This window comes from Typopeltis vanoorti, chromosome 5, assembly GCF_054136105.1.
Source record: "Typopeltis vanoorti isolate ZY-2024b chromosome 5, IOZ_Tvanoo_1.0, whole genome shotgun sequence".
NCBI lineage: Eukaryota > Metazoa > Arthropoda > Arachnida > Uropygi > Thelyphonidae > Typopeltis > Typopeltis vanoorti.
Window position 1 is genome coordinate 140,268,515 of NC_143553.1, and position 18,771 is coordinate 140,287,285.

The 18,771-nt window shown below is 34.5% G+C and overlaps 1 long non-coding RNA gene across 1 annotated transcript in view; it reads right to left on the reverse strand.

Moving 5' to 3' along the window:
* Positions 1 to 2,141: 2,141 nt before the first annotated feature.
* Positions 2,142 to 18,771, reverse strand: part of LOC150106875 (uncharacterized) — a 44,546-nt gene continuing 27,916 nt past the window's right edge. The window contains exons 3-4 of the long non-coding RNA XR_016548333.1: positions 9,649 to 9,746; positions 2,142 to 3,275 (exon numbers count right to left, since the gene is read on the reverse strand). This is a non-coding gene — a long non-coding RNA (uncharacterized LOC150106875). The remainder of the gene's footprint in view (positions 3,276 to 9,648; positions 9,747 to 18,771) is intronic.

Genomic DNA, 18,771 nt, shown 5'->3' on the forward strand with positions numbered 1-18,771 from the left:
CAGAAATTCCTACATAAGACACAACCATTCTCTGAAAACACATTATTTTGGTTGGAAGACCAAAAAATGAAAAAAAAAACAGAATTAATAATCATAATAATAACAATGTATGCAATATGGTCCCACAGATGTGAAAAAATACACGGAAGAGACACCAGACCAGACATACTAGCAAAAATTAACAATTATTTAAAGGAAATTATCATAAACACTACACAAACCAAAAGCATAATAACACAGCAATGGAGGAAACTCGGCCTAATTGAAGAAAGAGAAGAAGGAAAAATAAAACTTATACCGATAATGGAACCCCCGTAGTTAGTGGTAAACAAAAATGATAAACCACTATCTGAACAAAAAGCATAATCCCAGACAAAAGGTGCTGTTAACGTAGGCCCATTCGCCACAGTGAGAGGAATAATGACAACAAGATATAAAATCTAATAAAAAAATAAAATAAAAATAAATTGAAAAAAAAAAAAAAATAAAACTTTAAAAAAATAATAAAAATATTAATAATAATATATAGGTACGCCTATATATAAGGGATAAGAATGTTATTTATATGTATATCTAATTGTGTAAGGAAAAAAGAAAAAAATGTAAATAGCAATTACTCCTTAAGATAAGTCAATACTATTCGAGTAATAAATATGTAGATTAAGATATATTACCAGAAATATGTATATGTTATTGTATATACAGACACAAGGATGGTAGAAATGTCAATTGTAAGAAATGCAGATAACATAAGTTCATAACATGATAATAACACAAAATGTTAATAGGATATGTTATCCATTTATAGACCTGTAACTAATTCTGCAATTCAGAAAACTTTTGTATATAAGAAATTACAGATTTACCTCTTAAGTTAAGCAAACAATCTAATGTTAAAGCAATATGGAATTCAATTTGTAAAAATAAGATTGCCTACAAAAAAAAAATCTGCATGAGGTATAGAGATACTACCAAAATATATGCATATATAAATGTAAATAAAAACATAAGCAATGTATGTATTTTAAGAATAAGATGTGCATTTAAATTAAGTTAATAAAATAATCATCCAAAATATGTGAACAAAGATATAGAATGCAGATATATGTATAACGAATTGTACATATGGAAAATGTCAATGCTAACATATATACAGTATGTATGTGGATGTATATGTATATATAAACGTGAATAGACTGATCTGATAATGGAACTTATAGACTGAAATCACTATGTAACATATACCAACAAAATAACAGGCTCAAACAATTCAATAGGACAATAAGGAAAATAGAAATTGAGCATGTGACAGGTTATATCTTATTTAAAAAGTGATTGTAAAACAGGTGTCATAAGTATATTGTAACGAGTAAATGAAAATGCCTAATAGAATTAGCAGCCTATGTACAAATTGTAAATAGCTGTATATATATATTTATTTTTAAATGTACACAGCTGCTGTTGTTGATACAAATAAACGCAGTGGAAGTGGCGTGTGACGTCCACGACATTAAACCGCCTGTAGAAAGCGTCGTAAGTTCTATTCTAGTCGCCGACTAGAGGAACTTTTACCAAGCTTTTTTTTTTTTTTTCGAGAGGTTCCCGAGTTAGAAAATCGACCGTAGAACTCGCACTATTTTCAGAAAGTAAACGAGATGGCAGCGCTTCTCAGTCGCATCTCTCCACTGGAAGCCATGTATAATTAGTGATGGTCTTGGGCCAGCTATCTCTTATTGGCTATCAGTGGAGGTTGAAACTTCCCCTCAGTCTCAAAGTTAGATATGGCTCAAAACGGCCTCGCTTATTTCCTATAGGGAATAAAAGGAATTAGCTGATTTAAAAATTTTTTTTTTTTTTTTTACTAATGATGGTGGTGGGCAGTAGATGGCAATGGTGTGTAGTTGAAGGATTAAGTTAAGGGAGACAGTGAGTTGTAGCGGAGTAGTGTGCCCTCCCACATAATAATGAGAATAATATTAAAATCCATTTCTAATTGTTACAGGACGTTAGTATTACCCACATAGCTGTGTGTAAATGCGGCACGTGATTATGCACTTTATTATATCGAGTAGTTCCTGGCTAAAAGAAATAAAACAGCCCAAAACAAGTAATGAAAAAACAGTTTATTAACAGGGCAAACTTTTTTTATTCTAAGAAATAACTGAAAACTCATATTTCAACTCAAAATCTTTGTGGTTGCTTGTGAACATACATAAATTGAACTTAGAATATTTATACAGAAATCAACATCTGAAGATTAATATTTAAAGTCTATCATACAATCTTCTGAAAAGTAATATATCAGCTCACTTAATTTAAATACAGTTATGACTCCACTATTCGCAGATATCTAAAACAATGTGGGGGAAGCTCAAATCTCTTGAGTTAAACTTCTTAAACAACCAATATATATGTAACGATAAAGCATAAAATCCATTACACAATGATAGATGATATCTGTATTTTCTATTATGATAAATCCAGATATAACATTTTCGTTTTACACTCACAATGCAGTGAATAATAACACCTGAGATTTATATTTCAATGGATACATTTTTTCATATGTTTATTTAGACTTGGTGCATGCGAAAACATCTTACCACACGTTTTACACAAATTGCTTTCGCGTGTATGAATTTTGAGATGTCGAACAAGATTGTTTCCGGTTGAATATTTTTTATCACAAAATACACATGAGTGTGTTAATTCGTGAACTTTTCCATGTCTAGCAAGCGACGATTGTTGATTGAATGATTTCCCGCAAGTAACACAGGCAAACGGCTTAGACTTCGTATGAATTCGTCTATGTCTACTGAGGGATGATGATTGGGTAAACCACTTTTCACAATGTTCGCATTTGAAAGGTTTCTCTTTTGTGTGCGTTCGCTGGTGTTGTTTCAGATCGTCTGCTCTTGCAAATATATTTCCGCAAGAGTCGCATTTAAATGGCTTCGTTTTCGTGTGTACTACCTGATGCCTTTGAAGACTTGAAAGAACAGAAAATAACCGTTTGCACACGACACAAGCGTACGGCTTCTCCTGTGTGTGAATTCTTTTATGTATGACAAGAGCTGAAGGGGACGGAATTATTCGCCCACAAGTTTCGCATGAGAAATGACGACGATACCTGAAAGAATTTTTTTTAAGGTGCTTTTTTAATTTGTGAATAAGAAGACGTAAAACTGAAGTAAATCTCTTTCCGCAAGTTTTGCACTTCGCTTTCTGTTTTACGTTGTTATACATCCTGGCTTCTCTATCTCTCGATATTTTACCTGAAAAAAAATCGGTCCAGCATTATTATTTAATTCTTGTTAAGAAACAGAAGCCAAAATACAATAAATTCCCTTAAAAAATCAGTATTAAAAATATTTTCGCTTATAGATTTAAAGAGACTGGTAGCGAACTGCTTGTGATCTCAGACCGTTTCCACTACAAGAACACGTAATATGTCCCCGAGAATGATAAAAGTTGCAGTGAGGGCGAACACGCTTCTGGATGAAAATCATTTGTTAGTATCGGAAAATTAATTTGTATAATTAACAGGTAAAAAAAAAAAAAAAAAAAAAACTCATGCCAGTACCACAAAAATGCAGGTATTAAGAAACACGAATATACTTATTGGAGGCCTTAAAACGGTTTGAAAAAGTCCGCGTCAAAGATATGGGGAGAACGAGATTAAAGAGATGACTGGAACGCAGTGGCATAGAAAAGCTCAACATAGGACTGAGGGAAGGACGACTCTAGGGAAGGGCAACATATAGTTTTTCTTGGTCTATACAGCAGTTTCTGTTGGAAAGGGGATGTGATTCATTAGTTAGTGCCGTTTTATCCCGGTTGTCTCTAATTGCACTGTTTGTTGAAAAAATATGACTCCTTTAATTATGCATAGCCGAAAATTGCCACGTACCCCCTAACGACTTTTTTGCGTACCCCCGGGGGTACGCGTACCACTCTTTGAGAAACACTGCTCTAGGGGATGTCTTTGTCCAGAAAACGGTTTCTATGAATGTATTAAGGCAAGTTTTATCAAGCTATTAAAATGAAAAAAATTATGTGCCACCTGATGGATGCAAATAAAACTGCGATGGAAACAACAACAAAAAAACTATATTAAACATAATTATTTTATTACAAAGTACATAATTTTCCTAAAAACTTCTTTGTGCGTGTGCAATTTTTCATTATCAGAATCAATTTTATGCAACTCCATGCTCCCCCCCCCATTACAGTACATTGTACCATTAGTTTTTTATTAACTGTATTATATAATCCGGAAGCCTCCTCTAAAGAAACCAAATATTAAACTTTTTCAGGCCTTCAATAAGCAGGAAAGTGGTCTCATACTGGGAGATTAAATTCGACATTAATATCGAAACACGATACCCACGTAGAGAACCCGATCTTCAGCTTGCTGGCAAAGAGCTGATACGTCGCCATTCATTCGGCCAACCATGAGGCAAAAATTTAATTATGGAAATTTAGACCATTTAGCAAACAGCTTAATTACCAATAAAGAATACGTTCAACTTACATAGATCATTTGGTTTTGGGAAAACGATGAAAGTCTTCTTTCACGCAGAGTAGCTGACAAAAATTAGGGAAATTTAAATAATAATAGACAGACCAACTGCTTACTATCGCTTAACAATTCAGTGTTGAAATGAAATTTTAGCGCCAAATCTGCAAAACGGACGATAACCCAGAACTTGTCTAGACCAGAAGAGAGAAACCAACAGGCGGCAAGTGAAAGGAATTTGACCAGTCCAGTTTCGTTCGCCAGAAACGAGAAATTTCAAAAGTTCCCTTTACAGTTCGACGTGGAACATTTGCTATATTTCAGCATATGAAAACTACGACGTGAAATATCTAAATTTTTTCTGAAAATAGTAAACTATTGTTTACAATGCATAATAATAAAAAATAAAATAAAAATAAAAATAAAAACTGGAAGCACATGACGTTTTACCTTATATCACCATTTTACCAATTGATTAAAAAAAATTATTACTTCTTGCAGTTCTTTAAAATTCAGACATGAAGTCTGTGATTACGTGCGAGTTCAACATAGAGCCGAACATGTCTGAATTTGCATAGTACGCTTTCGTACATTCTGAACAATTATGGCGATTTTTATCTTCGAAAGTGCGAACCTATCTCCGTTAATGCATTTCAGCCTTCAATCTTAAACAATGTTACCTAACACTCTTTCATTGACTGAATTTGAGGGTAGTTTTTTTTAATGGCCTCCTCTCATATTTCCTAAACAGTATAATTGGCAGGTATTCAAATTCAGTGTATTTCTTCTTTCATCTGAAATTTCTGTCCATCCGGGATACTAAGCATAGGCTAAACACTCTCGTTTATGGGATTAACATAAAATAATAATAATAATTTCGATTTTTCACTGAATCGTTGAATACAAAGCGTACTTCACAGCATTGCTTTATTAAGGTAACAATTATGTGCAATTATATGTGTAAGCACAGACGCTTTATTTTATTATTATTTGTTTCTTTATGTGGCAAATTTTCATGTATACATTTATATTTTTATATAAATTTTGATATACATTTTATATTTAGTAACCTTACAATTTGTATATATTGATATAATTAGTAGCTTTTAACTTCTATGCAACAGCAAAAAAACACAGAACATTTAGCTCTTGAACAAAGGCCACTACAGTGATGATATTACAATGCCTTTATTATCGACTAATGTTTAAAATGAAACCACTTATTTTTTGAAGTCTTAATCTGAATATCTACACAAGTTATTCCACAATTAAGTCTCTATGTTGTATTATATTGTGCGTGAAATTTCCGTGAGATCATGTGCAGATACGTACACCTAAAGCATGACAGATAAAATCTGTATAATTCACAAGAATAAATTTGAATGAAAAACATTCCTTACTTATAACATCCTTTATACAAAATTGTCCATGACACACAGAGAAAAGAAAAAAGCTTTGAAAGCTAACTATGCAGATAAAATTACTAAAGTAAAGAAACAACAAACAATTATTTCGTAAGAACAGTTTTTGTATTTCACTTCTCAAGCGCCACCTTAATAAACAAACAAAAATGTAAATTCGAATATTTCGAAATATTTCACAGAGTAGTGTGATCCAATTGAAACTATACTGACAACTGGTAAAATTATATATGTATCTAACATAATATAATAATAATAATATGTGTAAATAAATATAACATTACATATATACAGTATTTAATATATACGTATAATTTACAATTGAGAAAAGTACAAATAAATATAAACACTTTTATTTAAAGACAGATGCTTGTAGAGACTTTATTTTCCACCACATCTTGCTTTGAACATACTCATCATAAGGCGTATTCATCACACACTATGGCGATGTATTCCACTCATGCGCTGCTCTCCATTCAAAACATTTATTCCTCATCCTATCAAGTATATTATATTTGGCCAATTATATTCTCGTTTTAATCTTTTAGTCAAAGAAGAATACAATTTCTTGCCAAGTATAACATACTTTGAATCTCAGCAGTAAAACTGTCTACTTCTATTCCCTAACAAGTTTCCAGGGATAACGTTTTGGTCTTTGCCCAACTTTGTGGAACATTTTCTCTACACCTAACTGATACGATCTTTTCACCAATACACGTGTAAAGAGCGTATTAGTTAAAAAGTCTTAATATTATCATCTGTCTTCTGTTTGTTAACATATTCCCTCAATCTATCCTCATACACAATAGTTCTAGAATTTTGGTTTCTGGAGAGTTTTAGTTAATAACTTCTGCACATCTGGAAGGGAAACGTTAAAATCTTCCTTCCAGATTACCAGATATAGTCTAATGAGCTTATACAATTGCACTCCTATTACAGTCATATGGGACAAACCGGAAAATATCTTTTGATGCTATGATGAACTGGAAAGAATTGTAGAATCTAAAGAAATCGACCTCCATTCAGTACATCTCAACACTAAAATCAGTTGTAATCTCTTGGGCTATCATTGTGTTGCTATCCAACTTAGGTGTTCACGAGACCTTAAATGTGTGTGCATACCCAACAATGAAGAGATACACAGATGGGCTTTAAATGTTAATGCTTTAATGTACTGAGTTTTTCTCGCAATGTTTGTTGGTAGTTTCCTCATGTTATGCCTGAACAAGTCTTCTAAGAAGACGAAACTAGATATGCAGTTTATTTAAATTAAAATTGTTTCTATTTTTTATCTCTCGGCTTATAGTTATTTAATGTTTGAAAAACATGCCTCTCTGTGAGTAAATCTCTCTCTCTCTCTATATATATATATAGAGAGAGAGAGAGAGAGAGAGACTTTCTCTCTTCAACTGGTGCTCGAGTTAGTCAATCTCTGGCAAGGATTTTTTCCCCCCTCCTGAAAACTCAGGTTTTTTTGCCCTGCAAATTCAAGAAAATTGCTTCACTGCTCTTCTCCCAGATGTTAACTTCAAAAGTTAGGGCTAAATTACCACGGCTATTCCCTTTGGGAAATAAAAAGCATTAGTCATTTTTAATAATTATATTTATCTACCTTATCCTGAAATTATGATTACAAAAACCTATCTGGACAGTTCATTCATTTATGGGCCTGTAGGTACTAGATTATTATTATTTATTTTTTAAGTTATATTATTATTACTGCATGGGCACTTTCACGGAATCCTAAGACTTATTGTGGGAGATCTAAACTATCAACATAATATCTATCATACCTCTCCTTGAAACCATCAACAGACAAAGAACTCACAATCGACTCAGGCAACCCATTCCATTCATTCACTACTCTACAAGTGAAAAATCTGGTGCACATGCCTTTGCTAACCACACTCTTACCCAACTTCCAAGAATGACCTCTTGTTCTGCCCCTTTAGCCAAGTGCTGAAACATTTCCACTGCATCAGTCCTATAAAATTCTTTAAGTAACTTAAATCAAACAACTTTTGCAATCCACAAACCTTCAATCTATACTCGCATTCCACAGACCACTCACCATCCGGGTCACTTGCCTCTGGATCTTCTCCACCACTTCATCTCCCATATACTACTTTTTGGTATCTGTCCATCAGTCACTCTTTTATCCATATCACCAGTTTCATATCCATCCCCATTTGTTGAAGTTTGACAGTGGTTAAATTCAGCCGGGGCCTGCCCCGGAACATTTTTCTGTTTTGTGACTTTTCTCCCTTTATGGTAATTATGCCTACATTATTATGTCATGATTCAACAGTTGTTTACAGTTTTGAATGTGTATATAAAGTCAATATCAACAGTCGCCTGATTACGAATGCATGATGAAAGGGACAGGGAGGTTTTGAGCTTCCTGCAGTGCATTATCTTGCAGTGATTCTTTTCTGCATTTACATAACAAGCTGAATAGACCTGTTTTTTCATCGCTCATATAACCTAATGTTATCTTAAATTGAATTATCTTTTAATATGTTAGAAGTATTATGTCCGCGCGGTTAGCCTAGTGGCTTTGCGCTTCGCAACCCTATGCCTGGGGAAGGAGTGTCCTAGGTTCGATTCCCGTCCACGACGTGAGGAGCTTAAGGATCTTCCTCAGCCATAGCCAAGTTAGCCGGTCTTGGGCATCGGCAGCAGGGTTTTTTCCGCCAGTTTATCTGGGGTTTTTCATCCTGCAAGCAGGCAAATCGGCCCTGTGAACACACAGATTACAGTCATAAATACTTACGGCAAGGAAGGCAACGGGAAACCACCTTGCTCATAATCATCTCTCCCTAGAATGGTAGCATATAGCTACCCTCCCCCGGCCGTATGGCAGATGGGAACCAGAAGAAGAAGAAGAAGAAGAAGTATTATATTAATTTGTAATTTTGTATTCGTATTTAATGTTGCTGGTGGTGTGGAAGAGAAGGCCTGATGGCTCTTCACCAGAATAAATAAATAAATAAAATTACAAAAATGTTGTGACAATCTAGCAATAGTTTCACATTCATGATCCTTACTTTAAGGGCCCTGGAGTTTATTCGTTTAGAGTTTAATCACTGAAGTTTGCATAACAGAGTTCAACATGGTATCCTGTCAAACACCTCTGCAAAATCCAGCAGTATCATCACATAGCATTCCCTTTATCCAACTCTGCTGTCACTCTATTACAAAAAGTTAGTTGATTACTAAGGCATGACCGAACTTTCACATAGCCATACTGCTCCTCACAGAGTATCATATTCTTATTCATCCATTCCTGAATTCTCTTTATGACCAACTCTTTCAGTACTTTCACCACCACCAAGATACTGACTGGTCTATAATTTTCTGCCACAGACTTAGTGAGTGGGTTAAGTCATGAATCAGGTGCCTAGGAAAGGTGGTGTTCAGATTACATTATAAAGAAACTAAGATTTTAATTCTGCTTATTTTCCTTCCTTCCCTATTTCATTACTAAACCATTTGATTAACAAATCCCCTACAAGTCTAAAAATAAGTCACTCTGCCTAATTTAGGCTGACTGATTTTGATATCGTTTTTGTGGGAAAATTGTTTAGATTTATCTAATCATCTTACATTGAGACAAGTGCATGTTATTGTTGGCCAATATGTATGTCATATCTGATGAAAAATATGAAATTTCCAGAAAAAACTTTACATCTTATGAGGCTAACTCACCTTTGTTGATGGATTCTTGTAAATATTTCCTTGTACCATGGATGCTGAGCCTAATTCTGAACCAGAGGATATCACTGTGCCTGAACCTTGTACAAATCCTGCCAGAATCAGATGAAAATTCATTAGTTGTTTGCAATTGTGACTGAAGATAACTTTCCATTATTTTCCATAGTACTGATGCAAGTGCAATGGGATGATGTTTGATGCTGGCTTTCTTTGGGATGGATTGAATATACACTTATTTCCATGCTATATGGAAATAAGTGTATATTCAATCCATCATACTTATCTGGTAGTGCCAGATGAGTATAATGAATTGTAAAGGAAACACATGATGGGCATTAATTCAAGTTTTAAGCATGGGGTTCTTCTGATGTCTTTTCTGATGATTAGAGACATGCAGTGATCAATTCTTGGTAAAGTGGGGATATTTTACCTTCTTCATCAACACAAGAGTTGAAGGAGAAGAATGATGCCAGGAGGTCATTCTTATCTTTAGGTAATGTTACAATGGTACCATTTATATGTGAAAGAGAGTGATAGAAACAAAATGGGAAGGTGTTGGACTGGATGGCCTTAGTAAGGGACTAAAAGAATTAACTGTCATTTCAGTATAGGGGAAGTTTTTTGTACTGATAGCTCTTTTGAAGTTTGGATTTGTCAATGGTCATTTTGCAGTTGTTTATGTGCTGCCATGTAGTCTGAGTGAGATGCTGGAGTTTTATTTTCAACCCACTTGTAATATGTTAAATTATTTTCTTGTACTGCTTGGCTCATCCATTGGAAAAATAAAAATAAAAACAAGATTTGGATAGCTGTCTGGATTTTTGGATAGAATGGAAGATGATGGCCTTCATTCCACTAAGAAATCTTTCTTAGTGGAATGAAGTGGAAGTTTTTAGTGGAAGCAGTTGTACAGATCCAAGAGCAAAAATGTAATCAATTCAACAAAAGGAGAAATAGAAATCACACAGATCATTCCATATGGTACTAGTGCATGGCTAAAGGACACAAGACTGAGAGTGGCTAGGTGAAGGCCATTCTGGAGGAAAGTAAAGGGTCTTGGATGAGATTGTAGTTTGAGCTTCCATCTATTTATCAGGAGAACTATTTAAGTCAAAATGAAGAGGTTAGGTTATAAGGCATTCTGGTGGTAGGTGGACAATATGTGAGAGAGAATATTACTGGCAAAATATCTATACATCTTTTCCAGTTTGATCAGTGGAATTAGAGAAGGAAAGTGAGTTTGAACACTGAAGTCCCCAAGAAAGATAATCTTGCAGTAATGATATTTGGATTAGATAATCAAGCTACAAAGATAAACAATGAAAAAGGTCAAAGCGGTTATCAAACTTTGTAGAGAAACAGACAACACAGAAAATGAATGCGCTGAGGCTGAATGTGACAAATGCAACCCCCCCACCCCCCCAATGACAGAAGGAATGATGAGGAGTGCAGTTTGGAAAGTTGAGGATTACTGTTGAAGTTCTGTTAAAAATATAATGGGTCAGGTTTACATGTCTGTAAGCAGTGATGGCACACATCATGTATACTGGAGTTAAGAATTAAAAAATAAAACTGTTGGTAAAGTGTATGTTCCCCCCCCCTCTTTTGGAATGAGTTTTTATGTTTTTTAGGTTTGAGTTTGATTCTTTTTTGTAATTTTTTGAGGAAATTTTTATTTTTATTTTTTTATCTGGAGTGGTTTGAAATTATTTATGATTACCTGCATGGCTGATTTATGTTGAAAATGAGTTAAATAAATAATAGGACATTGCAGTTTGAGTAAAAGACCTACCTTCCCATATATATATAGAGAGAGAGAGGGAGAGAAAAAGAGAGAGAGAGCATGCAGTCTCCAGTCCATTGACCACATACACACCACTATACTCAGACTCCTTCCACCCCCCCTCCCCCACCTGGTTGAAGAGGCCTCTTGATACATTACCAAAAAGTTTGATTCCATGTACTATTTGGGAGCTGGCTTGTCGAACCGTTTTACTGCTGTTCCATAAATTGAAGGAGATTTGTGATACCAAAAGAATGGTATGAAGCTATCAGCCAAGAGGAGGAGAGAAAAATACTTCAATATTTCCCAGTTCCATTGCTTATGAAGTCACTTGAAAGGTAATGCCCACATGGATTTTATGCACTGCAACACAGTTAAAAATAGTGATCAGCTTCAACTTCATTTTTTTTCCCTCAATCATAGGATCCTTAATGACACCCTTATTATTTTGATGTTTCAGTTTTGCTTTGTAAAAGCAGTAGAAATATGCCACTGAATAGATTATCTGAATAGAACTGAGGTTTCTTTCTCAGGTAAGTGACAGGCAAGATAGCTCAGCATGATAACATCATATATTTTTGCACCATAGAATATTTTCCACATATCCCAAAGATTTTTTTTACTTGCTATGTAGCAGATAAGAGAAAGAATGATTCCATAAAGATAACTTTAATCAGTGCTGATGGTAGGAAAGTGACAAAAGCAGAAGAAATAGTTCAGTTACTAAGTGATCACTTTGCAAGGGTATATCATCCAGGTGGTGACTATGCAGTTACTGAGGTGATAGAGACTGATGCGAGTATTGAGGTAGATGAACTGGATGTACTCAGTATATTCAAAAATATCAATGTGAATACAGTTGTAGGTCTGGATGGTATGTCAGCTTGTACGCTATGAGAACATGCAAGTAAACTAGCAGTGCCTCTGATGAAGTTGTTTAATCTAAGTCTTAGCTCTGGCAAGATTCCAAGGGAATGGAAAGGCCATTTATGGTTGAGACCGAGAACTTTTCAGACCACCCTCGTAAAAGTAAATTCAGGAATGGATGGATAGGAATATGATAAGGGGCAGCATGGCTTTGTAAAAGGTAGGTCCTACCTCAGTAATAGTAATTTATTCACATTTTATAATAAGGTGACATCAGAATTGGATAAAGGAAATGGCTACACCACGATACTGCTGGACTTTGCAAAGGTATTTAACAGAATACCACATGGAAAACTATTACATCAGTTGGAGCAAATGGGAATGGATATGAGGCTGGTGGCTGATAGATAGACGTCAAAGGGGTGGAGTGAAATCAAGGCAAATGAAGGTGACTAGTGGAGTGCCCCAGAGCTCTGTACTAGGGACGACTACTCTTTAATTTGTACATTAATGATATAGTGAAAGATTTGAAGGGGGATATTCAGTTGTTTCCTAATGATGCAAAAGTAGCAAGGACAATAGTTAATAAAGATGATATACTATAGATATCTTACAAGATGATTTAAATAAATTGGCAGTGCATTACATTGGAAGTGCATTACTTAGGGTCACTTGCATTTCTTGGGGATCAGCAGGTGATAGAGAGGATTCAGAGATGAATGACCAGGCTGCTGGCAGGTCTGTGGAATGTTCCCTATGAGAATAGATTGAGGGTGTGTGTGGGTTGCAGACAGGTGGAGGAGAGGGGATATGATAGAAACTATAAGTTACTAAAGGCATTCTATAACAACATTGATGCAAAATAAATTTTTCAATACGGGGGGGGGGGGGGAGTAGTGGTAAAACATTCTACTCATTTACCACAGTTGGAGAGTGGGGAATGAGTGGAATGGATTGCCAGAGGTGGTTGTGAGCATCCCAACAATGAATAGGTTTAAGGAGATGTATGGATGGTGATAATGGAAATTTAATGGATAGTGTGGGTCTCCTGCAATGAGTCTTTTGACTCCATTAAGTATCTATATGAATAATAATAATATCCAAGAGGAGTAAATCCAGCTACAGTTTTTTTCCAAGTAAGGCCACAATTTAATCCTATTTTGGATGATTCAGCATTTTGTTCTTTGTTAGAATGAAGTAACACTGAGATATTGATAATTATTGTAACAATTTTAATATTACAGAATATGTATGGAAAAAACAAAAACATGTTATAATTTTATTTATTTATTTATTTTTTTTTTTTGTTACAATTTAATTTAACACACAGTACTACAACATGAATTTTATTTTCTTTCAAGGATATATATATATATATATATACAATGACACAGTAATACCACTATTACAACCATTCAAGTTTTACTGATAGTGATTGCAATCAACTTCTAAAGCTAATGTTTGGTTTACATGAAGATGTTTGAAAGTATTGTTATATAAATTATTTTAGAAGAGTATTAATTGCATATTTCTAACGAATGTCCAGAAGAATTATTAACAGGATAATGCCCAACTGGTGAATTATATTATACTTGCAGATTTTTTAAAAATTAACATAACATTAAAGTACAGATTAGTAATATATATATATATATATATATTAGGAATGAGGCCTCCATTTAGGAAAATGGGGAGGTGTTCTGAAAAAGCAGCCACTCATAGTGAGTTGTGTTTATATATTATTGCCATGTATTGTGTATTTTTTATTCTATTTATTTATTATTATTATTATTTTTTTTTTGAGCTGTACTGTTTTCTAGAGGCACCAGTTTTAAAGTATACCAATATATATTCTAAAAGAAAAGGCACCGATGACCTTCTACACAGTGTGAACTATTTGCAATATAACATTTGGACTGTCGAGATGAACTTGTATATTTTTATCAGATTCAAATGCTCCAATACAACAAATATCATTAAACTAAAACAGTGATGCCCTTATCAGCCAGAGATGTGATGTTACAATACAGAATTTTTTGTTTTCCCCCTTAAATGGGGAAAAATTATTTTTCTAGTTTATTATTACAATTATGTATTTCTACAAGCGACCTCAACCACAATCAACTGGTTGCTGATCCCAGTCCAGAAACACTGTGTATGTATCTAGAGGGAAATCTCAGATGCTATTAGTTGATCCATTCACTGACTTTTCGATTATGAAATTAAAAGCTCATATCTGACAAAACAAAGTGGTCAACCTATAGTGCATTAGCACTGTGAACAGATCAGATAATCAGTAACCCTGCTATAGATTGTGGTACCTTTTAAGCTACTATAGGCCTCCAGTAAACAGGACCATGGTTTTGAAACAAGCAATGAAAATCATCTGTCACACACAGAAAGAGTAGCATTTGTCTCCTTCAACTGGAAACACTGACCTGAGTTCAAATCACATTTAGAATATGAGGACCCTTACTGACCTTTTAAACAAAGGTAAATCAGCTGATTACAAAGGTAGGAGGGCATTTTCTTCTGGAATCTCATGTTTTTTATTCCTCAAAAAAGGCAAACAGGGGAGAGAATATACACAATTGATAATTATCATATGCTGGTCTCACGGCATACGATAATTATGATGATGCTTCAACCATAATTTCATCAACCATGGAAGCAGAAGTAGTCAAATATCTCTTTTATCCAATGTAGGTTGGATGGATAGTTAATCAGTGCAGCTACTTTCTGAGAGTAGAGTAGAGTAGATAATTACACTCTACTCATATCAGAATTATGTGTAATTCTGATATGAAAAAAACTTTATTAGTATACACTTCTATACTAGTTTCGTGTAACTTTATGTATGCTTCTTTGGGAAATTTCTTAGATAATATAAATTAATTGACAAGAGATCTATACTGCACAATTAACAGGAATGAAATAAACAGTCAAAAAATTATTATGCACTACTATAAGGAACACACAACACTTCATAAACAAAATTAAAACATAACACTTGGCAAAGATGATTTATTAGTCAGTTTTGACATTTCTGCCCTTTTCACATGTCCCAATCAACGGCACAATTCTTCTTCTACAGAACAAATTTCTGCTCGATATTACGGCTCTCTTTGTCCACACACTACATTCCGGTTACTTTGTGTGGCAAAATAAATTTTACCTACAAAAAGAAGGTATGGCCATGGGCTCACCACTATGTCCCCCAATTGCTAATTTTGATATGAAAGCTTTTGAGCCATGTGCTCTTGATTCCTTTACTCTAAAACCTACAGTTTGGCTTAGATACGTTGACAACATGTTCGCTATCTGGACACACGGTCGCCAAACGTTAAACACATTCCTTAGCCACCTGAACAAACAACATGAGTGCAAACAATTTATTATTGAAATTGAAAATCAGAACTCGCTCCCATTCCTGGATACACTAGTCACATGTCTTCTCTCAGGCTGTCTATCCTTCACTGTTTACTGCAAGCCTACAAACACCGGCCAATATATACATGCTAATTCATATCACCACCCTTCGCAAAAATTTGGAGTCATCAACACCCTCAAAAACAGAACTATAAGAATTTGCTCTAATGAACAAGCTCTTAAACAAGAATTAAAACTTATTAGCAATACATTTATAAATAATAGATATAGGAAAAATACAATTAATAAAATTCTTCATAAAACTTCATCAAAAAGTAATATAGATTACAGTAAAACCATAACCATTCCATACATTAAAGGGTTATCAGAAAAAATTAATAGAATTCTACATCATTATAATCTTAATGCCACTTTTAAACCACCTTTAAAATTAAAAAACATATTCAACACCCCCCCCCCCCCATTGGTACACCCTGGAGTTTATTGCATCTATTGCACCTGTAACTTACCTTATATTGGGGAAACTGGATGTACAATCCTTATCCATAAAAAAGAATACAAATGACACATTAAATATAATAATTTTGGTGAAGCAGGCCTCTCAGATCACGCTCTTAACACCCTACATCAAATTGATTGGAAAAGTACTTGTTCTTTGCATCGTACAAAAACTTGGTATGAACAAAAAATTAAAGAAGCCTATGAAATTTTGATTAACCATCCTAATCTTAATAATAATGGGGGCTTAAAAATCCCAAGAATTTGGATGACACACATTCAGCCCACTTAGTTTCCAGCAAACCCTGACTTTAGGGCTCTAAGCAATTTTCTATCTTTTATTGGCCACTATCCATACCAGTTGTTGCAACTTATATAAGTAATTTTATTTTTGTTTATTTATTTATCTATATTTTCTGTATGAACATGTTACTCTCTGGTTTAATCTAACTTTTTAATTAAACAGATAATAATAATAACAGGATTCTAGCTTTGATGTAGTGAAGTTTTTTTTTTTTTTTTTTTGTTAACACCAGAGGTCAGGCAAATAGTTTTAACGGTTGATCAGTAACTTTAGCATGCCATGTAGATTGTAGTTGTTTCTTTGTATATATACCTATACTCCAGAAGATGACCTTAATGTGAAGGTCAAAAAGATGAGTGTATATTCTGGTTTATATTGAACTAAAGTTTACTCTAACATGGTAGTTGTATCCATAATTTTCATAATGTATTATACACTACTGTGTATCATTTTATTTTGTAAATTATAACTCTTAAATTAAATTTATAACTTAGTATATTAATGATAAATTTTTATTAAATAAAAATATTTAATAAAAATAGACAATAAATTTACTTTATAATACAAATTAATGATGGAAGTCATTAATTTGTCCTAATTTGCCACTAATTAAGTCCTAATTAAAGAAGTCATTATGGCACAGAAATTTGGAGAGATTGTTGTTTTCTGGGCAAGTGAGTGTATCAGGATGGGGACTAGAATTGTACAGGTGAAATGTAACAGGGATAGCCTCATGTATGGATAGTGGCTTGAGAAATTAGAGCATGCACACTATATTACAGAGCCAGGTGAGGTATGAAGGGAGTAATAATAGCTACAAGAATACTAGCAATGTGCTGTTTTTTCTGTATACAAATGCTAGGAACATTAGAAATAAAGGGAATGATTTTGTGGTATTTATTGACTCAACCTCTCCAAAGACTGTTGGTATTAGTGAAACTTGGTTAACTGAGGAGGATGTTCTAATTGGGACAGAAATTGAAGGGTATAGCCTATTTCAGCAAGACAGAGAGGGTAAATGTGACAGTGAAGTGTTACTAATGCTAAGAGATGAATTGTGCCTTTTCGGGGTGGAGAATCACAGTGGAGATCATACTAATGGTTTTGAGAATGAGACAGATGTTGATAAAATGTTTATATTTTGCAGGATGTTGCTACAGACCAGAAAATATAACTGGTGATGAGCAGGAAATGTTTAGACATTAGTTTGGCAAGTGCAAAGTGAGTGGTTATTATGGGGAACTTCAACTATAGCAATATAAACTGGGCAAAGGAGACAGCATACAGCAATAGGGGAACTGAATTTTTGGATTTCTTGAGGGATGTCTGTCTTAGGTAGCATGTTGTTGCTATTATTATTATGTGACCTCCATGGAGTCAAAGGACTGATTGTGGGAAGTCCATACTCTCCATGCCAAAAGATCATCGAACCGTGCCTTTAACCCATTCGCAGTTTCTGCACTCACCACACTTTCAGGCAATGCATTTCATGGACCAATCACTATCCATCCAATGAATCTGCTTCTCACTCCCCAGTGCACACCCTCTTTATACAACTTCCACGGATGGCCTCTAGTTCTACCCTTGCTGTTCTACTCTATGTAATATCTTCTCCACACTAATCTGGTAACAATTCCTCACCAATGTATATGTCACAATCATATCCCCTTTTCTTCTTTCCAAGGTTCTGTAAGTTGCATTCCCTCAATCTCCTTATATCTGGCATTTTTAGACCTGCCACTAACTTAATAAACTTCTCCAATATATCCCCCTGAAAAGCAGATCACCAAATCTGTGCACAGTAGTCCATGTGGCCAGATCAAAGCCTTATACATTGGAACCATAACCTCTTTGCCTCTGCATGTCGATATCCTCATCGTTGACAGAATCTATTGGGATGCTCTTACAATTTTAGCATTGTGACCCCTAAACTCCAAGTCTGTTCACTATCGCTCCCAGACTCTCATCTTCCCCACCTTCTTCAAAATTTCTCCATTAATTGTATACTCTGCATTCCAACCTTGCACTTTGCAACATTAAACTGAAAAATCATTTGCCCACTCACAGTCTATTCAGATCCTCCTGCAAGGCCAAAATGACTGCTGTACTTTTTATAGACTTCAACTTTGAATCCACAACTCCAAGTCTGTTCACTATCACTCCCAGACGCTCATCTCCCCCACCTTCTTCAAAATTTCTCCATTAATTGTATTACTCTGCATTCCAACCTTGCACTTTGCAATATTAAACTGAAAAATCATTTGCCCACTCACAG